This window comes from Chlorocebus sabaeus, chromosome 10 (genome assembly GCF_047675955.1).
Source record: "Chlorocebus sabaeus isolate Y175 chromosome 10, mChlSab1.0.hap1, whole genome shotgun sequence".
In the NCBI taxonomy this organism is placed as follows: domain Eukaryota; kingdom Metazoa; phylum Chordata; class Mammalia; order Primates; family Cercopithecidae; genus Chlorocebus; species Chlorocebus sabaeus.
Genome location: NC_132913.1, coordinates 12,448,840 through 12,457,153, shown reverse-complemented (window position 1 = coordinate 12,457,153; position 8,314 = coordinate 12,448,840).

The window sequence follows — 8,314 nt, the reverse complement described above, 5'->3', positions numbered from 1 at the left end:
GCCATGGTCCAGTTAACTTTGGCCAAATTGGGAATAACATATACCAAGCAACCAAAAGCCCCCATGAGGAGGGATGCATTTTTCTTGTCCTATTTTCCATACTACTCTGTGGTGTCTGTGGAGCACCCCAGCTGCAAGGGATGTCAGAGGCTTTGAAAAATGAAGAGGAATGAAAACTTGCCTTGCAGTCACCTGCATGGCATCTCACACAGGCAGCTGAGGCCAAGGACCACCTGCAATGTCAGCTGGAAATCCAGGCTCTGCGGCCCCAGCTGGCCCAGATACAAGCTGAAGGTTTTTGGAGGTCCCCAGAAACTGGCAGGTTTTTGGCCCACACCTCCCCCTGCTGCTCCTCCAGGATCATTCTGCACACCTCTTCCAGAAGAGCTGTGTCATCCTGAGAGCTGTGATAAATGAAGGTTCTATATAAAACCAACTCCATTGAAAACCACACTCCACTAAGTGTCTGTGTGGGTGTTGGGGGCCATGGAGAGCATTAGGGTTAAAATCAGGGCTCCTGACAAAAACCCAAAGCAATCCAATAAAACGCTGGTGGCTGAGGTCTTGTTGACATGCCTGCCTGTCAGGTGGATCAGTTCTGTCCCATTAGACACACACTCAGAGCTTCCATGTGTGACATTCCTTCAGACCTTTATACAATTTTGCACAGCCTCCCAAAACTCATTGTCCAGCCTCCCAAAACTCATGTGACAGTCATTTTATCCTGTGAAGTAGAAAGGGAAAGCTTCATTATCTTTATCCATCTGATCAGTGAGGAATCCAGAGCAATGTCCTATACTCTCCCTATCATGCCATTCATCATGCTCTATGATAATTACCACTGTGATTGTATGAATTCACTGCTACCCAGGGAGCTCCATGAAAGTAGGTATCAGGTCGGCCTTCTTCAATGCTGTCTCCCCAGATCCCACACAATACTTGACAGTAAACGAATAAGTGAATGAATGAATGAATGAATGAATGAATGAATTGCCTAAGGGCATATAGATGCTTCCCATCAGAACTAGAACTGGATCCCAGGTCTCCCGTCTTCCAGTACAATCATGGTTTTCTTAGAATATTAGAACTAGAAGAACAATTAGAGGTTCTGAGTCAAGCAGATTTCCTCCCCTGAAATGCCCTTGTCCCATTTCTAGAAGTGCCATCTCTTCCAAGACACTCATCTTTCCACACAGCTAGAAGGGCATACTTCATTCACATTGGAATTACTTGGGAGCTTTTAAAAATACTGATACCTAGGTTTCCAACTCCAGAGATTCTGAACTTAATTGGTCTGGAGATCAGCCCGGGAGTTGGAACACAAATGTAAAACCAGGGTTAGCAACAGCTGCTCAAGAGCATGTCACACTCAAAGCATGGTTCACAACCAGTAGCAACAGCATTACCTGGGCTCTTGTTAGAAATGTAGGTCTTGGCCGGGCACGGTGGCTCACACCTGTAGTCCCCAACACTTTGGGAGGCCAAGGTGGGTGGATCACTTGAGGCCAGGAGTTCAAGACCAGCCCGCCCAATGTGGTGAAATCCTGTCTGTACTAAAAATACAAAAATTATCTGGGCATTGTGGTGCCGGCCTGTAATCCCAGCTACTTGGGTGGCTGAGGCATGAGAATTGCTTGAACCTGGAAGGCAGAGGTTGCAGTGAGCTGAGATCGTGCCATTGCACTCCAGCTTTGGTGACAGAGCCCAACTCTGTGCCATTGCACTCCAGCTTTGGTGACAGAGCCCAACTCTGTCTCAAAAAAAACACAAAAAAAAAAACAAAACAAAAAAACGTAGATCTTAAATGTTTTTGCCACACACAGAAAAAATAATAACTATGTGAGGTAATGGATATGTTAACCAGCTTGATTATGGTCATCATTTGACAATGTGTATATATATCAAAACATGATATTGTATACCTTAAATATGAACAATTTTTACCAGTCAACCATATGACAATAAAGCTGGGGGAAAAAAATGGGGAAAAAACATGTCAGGCCTCAGGCCCCACCCAGACATGCTGAGTCAGAATTTGCATTTCCCCAGGAGAGGAGTTCCCTGGGGAATTTGCAAGTTCCCCAGGAGAGTCATTAACTTGAGCAATATTGCAGGGGTGGTTCTTGACCCTGGCTACCAGTAGAATCACTCTGAGGGCTTTCTAATTACCAGTTGCTGAACTCCACGTGAGACCAAATAAACCAGACTCTCTGAAGATAGCGCCCGGTCATAGTGTGTTTAAAAATCTCCCCAGGCAACTCTCATTTGCAGTCAAGGCTGAAAAGCACCAAACAGAATAATCTGTACCTCTGCTGGCATATAGTGCTTTCTGCCTTGCCTTGTAATTATAATTATCTGTGTACATGACTGATCTCCTCTATTGACCATCAGTTCCCTGAGGGCAGAGACTGTTTCATTTATTCATGATGCATTAAAATGTTAAGCTCCTACTATGTGAAAAGCAATGGGCTAGGCACTGGGGATACATGTGCAGCCTCTGCTGTCAGAAACAGTCCTGTGGTCATGAAGTTCACAATTTAGAAGGACAGACAGACATACAAATTAAGTGATTAAAATGTGAGAATAGGAGTCTACCTGGAAATATGAACAGGGAACCGCCAGGCTCTGGAGGAGAGCTACGTGACCCTCCTGGGAAAGTCAGGGAGGGCTTCACAGGGAGGCAGCCTTGGAGCTGCCCTTGCAGGGTGAGTAAGATGCCCACACAGGTAGAGAAGACAAGGAGAGGAAACTTTTAAAGAAAGGAGCAGGTTGCTCATAACCACAGATACATATGGGTAAAAGGATGAATATACAAAACTGTTATTCCAGCATTATTTATCATCGCAACATATTGTAAACAACTTAAATGTCCATCAGAAGAAGACTGCTAAATAAATCATGGCCTATTCTTGCAAAGGAATATTGGGCAAACATGAAAATGTATGTTGAAGAGGCTCTTTAGGTACTCACATAGAATCATCCAGGACAGAGTGCTAATCCTCCATGAAAAAGCAAGGAGCACAACAGTTGCCATTGTAGAGAACAATTTAAAATATATTGTTACATACACTCAATCTGCCTAAACATCCTATGAGACATCATCATCCCCCTTTTGAAGATAAGGAAACCACATCTCAGGGAGATGAAGCACCTTGCCCAATTTCACAATGTAAACCAGAGAACCAGGCTCCCAACCCACATGGGTCTGACTGAAAAGCCTGCAATGGTTCTGCCAGCCCAGGCTGGCCATGGGCTTTGTCTGATGAGACTGTTTATGAAGTAGATAGATTTGTGGTCATCAAGGCCTGAGGCAGGGGGAGTGGGCTTAGAGATAGAGCCAGAATCCCAACGGAGGGGCAGGAGGACAAGGCCAGGAAGAGAGAAGAAACAGGCTCAAAGGACACAGCCCTCTGACTGCCATTGCCACCAGCTGTCGACAACTTCCTAAGCTGTGGGGCCTATACCCAAACGGGTGGTCCTGCAAGCAGGGAGTCCTAATGTGGCCACAGCCACTGCTGCAATGTTTGAACCAGTCAGGCATTTGTAAAGGGGTCCTGCCACCCCAGTAGACAGCAACAGGCACAAATGATCCCAAATTTGTCTTCTAAGCCCTCTGTTGGAAGTAAATTTTCAGTGCCTCCAAGTGAAAATAGCACTCAGGCGAAAGTTTTCTCAACAAGGCAATTTACTTCTATAGAAGGGTGCGTCTTGTGGATGGAGCAGTGGCGAGAGCACACCAGACAAGGGAGGGGAAGGGGTTCTTATCCTAATGCAGCTAGTCCCTACTGTTGTCTCTTTCCTCTATTGGCTAGGGTTGGACTGCACAGTCTAAGTTAATTCTGATTGGCTACTTTAAAGAAAGCAGGAATATGAGCCAGAGTGGCAGGGTGAGTAGTTTGGCAGGAAAGACGGTTACAGAACAGGTGACTCAGGATGACTAAGAACAAAGCAGGTGACCAAGGATAACTAAGGTCAGGGCAGGTGATAGAGGCTAGGAGGGGGTTGTTTACTGAAACTAGGGGCAAGGAGATGTAAATAATGAGGAAGTTAAACTTTAAAATGGAGAACAAAGAACAGGGAAGCTGAACATATTGACATATTGGTTCTTTCAGAACTCATTGTACTTCACAATTTTCTCCCTCTTGAATTTTAAAGAAAGTTAAAGGACTAAACTTTGAAGAGGAAATTGATGTATTCTACACCTCCATCCAGACCGGGGCCAAAAGCACACTGAATGGCAGCCCCACTTCATAGAAGCCCTTGGAGCACCAATCCCTGGATTCAGAATTCCCTGCTAAAGATGAAGAAAAACTGAGGCCCTGTCTTCTCTTCCCTCACATGAGGAGCTCATATCTGACCATGCCACCCATCTGAGGTACTCCCCAAACAGCCACATCACCCAGGAAGCCCCCACTATAAGATGACTCATAGTAAGGCTCAAGTTATCATCTCAGGAGAGGTGCTGAGGCCACATGTGAAGAAGACTGTGGGCATTAGGGTCCCATTCAGACCCTGACTCTGCCCCTACCAGCCAATGACTTAACAAGTCACCTAACTGCTCCAAGCCTCTGTCCTCACTCCTTCTACATGGGGATGTCCTCCTTGCTGTGGGCAAATTACATGAGGCTACCTATGTCAGGTTCCCAGCCCAGCTTTGGGGTTGACAGACAGAAAATAGAGTGTGGAGCTGTCACACATTCATTTCTGCATCCATGCACAGCACACAGCCCCCAAACCTTTCCCATCTGCCCCTGGTCCCCATGACAACCTTGTGAAAGCAGGGGTCGCAGACTCAAACACTCCCAGGGCCGGGGGTAAAGTATGTGCACAAGGCCGGAGGTGTATAAGACAAGAGAAAGTGAAGGGGGGTGCGTGCTGAGCAGGAGAGCACGGCCCCCACCTGAAGGGCCTTGCAGGCCCAATTTTTATAAAAAAGAAAAGAAAACTAGGGGTCGATTTGTCCCTTGGGCCGCCCTTTTGAGAGTCCTAACACTGAAGCCGGCTGGGGCCCAGCAAGCACCCCCACAGCCTGCTTGGGACACACAGAGTCAGCAGAAAGCTGAGCCCAGCCCAGAACTGCATTCTCCCGCAGCAGCTGCCGCCAGGCTGGCCTCATCCTGAGCAGAGGAGGTAGGCGGCTGGGGGTGTACTCTGCGGAACATCGGGAAAGGCCCCCCAAGACCTCTCCCCGCCAGAACCTGAAATGCCAGCATTAAATATTCATTCCTTTGGGTTAAGTGTTTCCTCTCCGGGGTCCTCTTTTAAAATTCAAATGCTCCTTTGGAGAGGAACAAGCCACTTGTGGCTCAGAATCAAATGTAGTGGAATTGAGTGAATGGAATGGCGCCCTGCTCAGGGAGGAGAGAGGGCCTCCTTCCCCATCACCACCCACTGCTCCTCATTGCCCCTTTTGCACTGCTGTGCTCCTCTGCCCTCAGTCCATTTGAGGACCATGTATGTTGAGGGGCTGGAATAGAATCTGCTCTAAGTTTCTGTTCTGGGAGATTAAACAAGAGATTCCCTCAGAAGAGCCCTTGGCCACTGCAAACACCTTGGTCTCCCCTTTGGGTCCCAAACATTCTTGCTGGAAGTTAGGGGGCTAGGCAAGCACATGGAGCTGAGTTTTTCCAGTGCAAAGAAAGCCAGCAGCAGCCCAGCTCTGAGCAGCAAGAACAACTTCTGCCCCAGGTAGCTAGGAAAGCTGGCAGACCAGCTCCCCAAGGAGGCTCGGAGGCACAGCGACGGCATCGCTTCCTCAGAAGCCTGCATTGTCATTCCACGCAGGTTTCCATTTGATTGGGATGTAGAGAACAAGTCAGCGTGTACATCCCCACTAATGAGAGGAGCCCTAATGAATGCATTAACGAGAAAGTACGGTTGAGGACCCACTGTGTGCCCAGCCCATGCTAGGCATAGCCTTTGTAATGAGGTTTCTCTTGAAATGCTTTTACCCACTCGTTCAAGACCCCTGACCTAGCCCTCAGGTCTCCCTGATTATTTCCGGAAGTCCTCAGAAGGTTCTCAAGTTTGTCCCCACAAGTTCTCTTAGCTGCCCTGGGTGTCTGGCATTTGTCTCCCCTCCAGGTCTGGCTTCCTTTGGAGAAGCACACAAAAAAGGCAAAAACAAAACAGAAACACAAACCTCTGTCCTGCTCTGTCCTGTAGCCACTGCTGCTGGTGCCACTTTTATTGTTGCTTTTGCTTCCTGTCCCCTAGGGTGACATGATGTGTGCCCCAGTCAAAGTGACCCTTCTGAGTTGAGAAGAATGCTGCCCACACTTGGGCAACTGTCACCCCTCCTCTCACAGGACCTGAAGGTGGAAACCATCCTATGCTGTTCTGTTCATGGGAGCCAGACACAAGTCCAGGAGAGGGATGGTGGACCGCTGTCTCCCAGATGCTCCCCATCACCCACACCAGGGCCTCTGCCACCCACATCTGTACCCCAAGAGCACTGGCCTCAGACATCGGACTCAAGGGTTGAGTTCCTGGATGAGTGACCTCTCCAAAGTCACAGCCAGCCAGGCCCACATCTAGACGGCCAGGCTGCTGTGCTGAGAACCTTCTCCGGGAAAGAGTCAACAAGGTATATTCCCAGTCACCAGACACTCTTCCATCCTCAGAGACTGACTACCGGGCCACAGAGCCCCATTCAGGAAGAGGAGTGAACAGTTCTGGCCTGAGAGCCCTCTTCTGTTTGCAAGAAGCCCAGGGACCCCCAGTAAGCCTCATAATCCCCCTGAGCCTCAGTCTTTCTCATTTGTAGTTAAAAATGCCTTTTTGGCCTGGTGCAGTGGCTCATGCCTATAATCCCAGCACTTTGGGAGGCCGAGGCCAGCAGATCACCAGAGGTCAGGGGTTCGAGATCAGCCTGGCCAACATGGCGAAACCCTGTCTCTACTAAAAAAATATAAAAAACATTAGCTGGGCACGGTGGTTCGTGCCTGTAATCCCAGCTACTCAGGAGGCTGAGGTAGGAGAATCGCTTGAATCCAGGAGGCGCAAGTTGCAGTGAGCAGAGATCGTACCACTGCACTCCAGCCTGGGTGACAGAGCAAGACTTGGTCAAAAAAATGCCTTCTTCTCTCTGTATGGGGTCATTATAATGATCAGCCATAGCATCTACACCCACCCACCCAGTCAGCAATGCTTAGATGCCAAATGATTTGCAAACAATATTAATCCTCCATGAAAAATCTAGCTCTTATGAGCACCCTCATTTTACAGAGAAAAAAAATTTTGGCTTGGAATAAAACACTGGGCACAGCATTTGATGCATGGACAGAATTCACTAAATGCTGCTGAGTTTTTGTAAAAAAATGTTTATCAAGAAGTTTTTATGCCAGAGATGAGATGGAGCGACGTACAATTATCACGCCCCTCCCCTTGCTTGCAGACTCAGGAAACGCTGTCTTCCCTGATCTTCCAGCCCACGGTTGTGCTTCTCCATCCGAGTTCTGTAACTTGGATTGTGTTCACCACTTACCTGACAGAGTGACCTTCAAGACCCAGTCCCAGAGCTCCCAGTTCAAAGTCACTGTCTTTCTCCTGTTCATTCTCTGCAACCTGAGCTACAGATCTCTGAATGCCTGCTCTTCTTCACTTCTACACTGTGCCCTTTAAGGTCAGGGACTACATCTTATTTTAATTCCTTTGCTTTTGCAGAAACACTCCACAATTCATACATAGTAGACACCCAGTGATGTTTGCTAAGTTGTATACAGTAGCCATGTTCCCATCTAGGAGTGTTTTCCAGGTCCCAGTAGTGAACGCTGCCCCTTTGAGAGTGAGAACCATGCCTTGTGGATGGAGCCATCTAGGGAGGAACACAGGAAGGAGCTGCTTCTACCACTCCAGACCTCTGTGATTTCAGGAAGGTCACTTAACTTCCCAAAACCTCAGCTTCCATGGCCACACAACGACAATACTAATACTCCTTCCTTGTGAGTTATGAGAATTAAACGAGAAGGTTTGCATAATGCACTTATTAGAAAGGTGTCTGATGTGTAGGGAAAGAATTTTCCACGACTTCACTTCTACCTTGCTGTACTCTCTCATCAGAATATTGCCCTGAATAAACGTGGGTCTTCAATGTTGAGAAGGAAATAAATGAATAAACTTGTGTGTGTTAACTGTAGGGTTTCTATGAACAGAGAAACCTTGCAACCTGAAGAGCAAGGACTGAACATCTTCCAACAGGGCGCTGTGTGAGCAAAGAAAATAGTGAAAATGAAATGGGAGGTTTGGGGGCAGTGAGCAGCCTACCATGAGAGTCACTGGAGATGCCAAAAACACTCACATTATCCGGGACTCG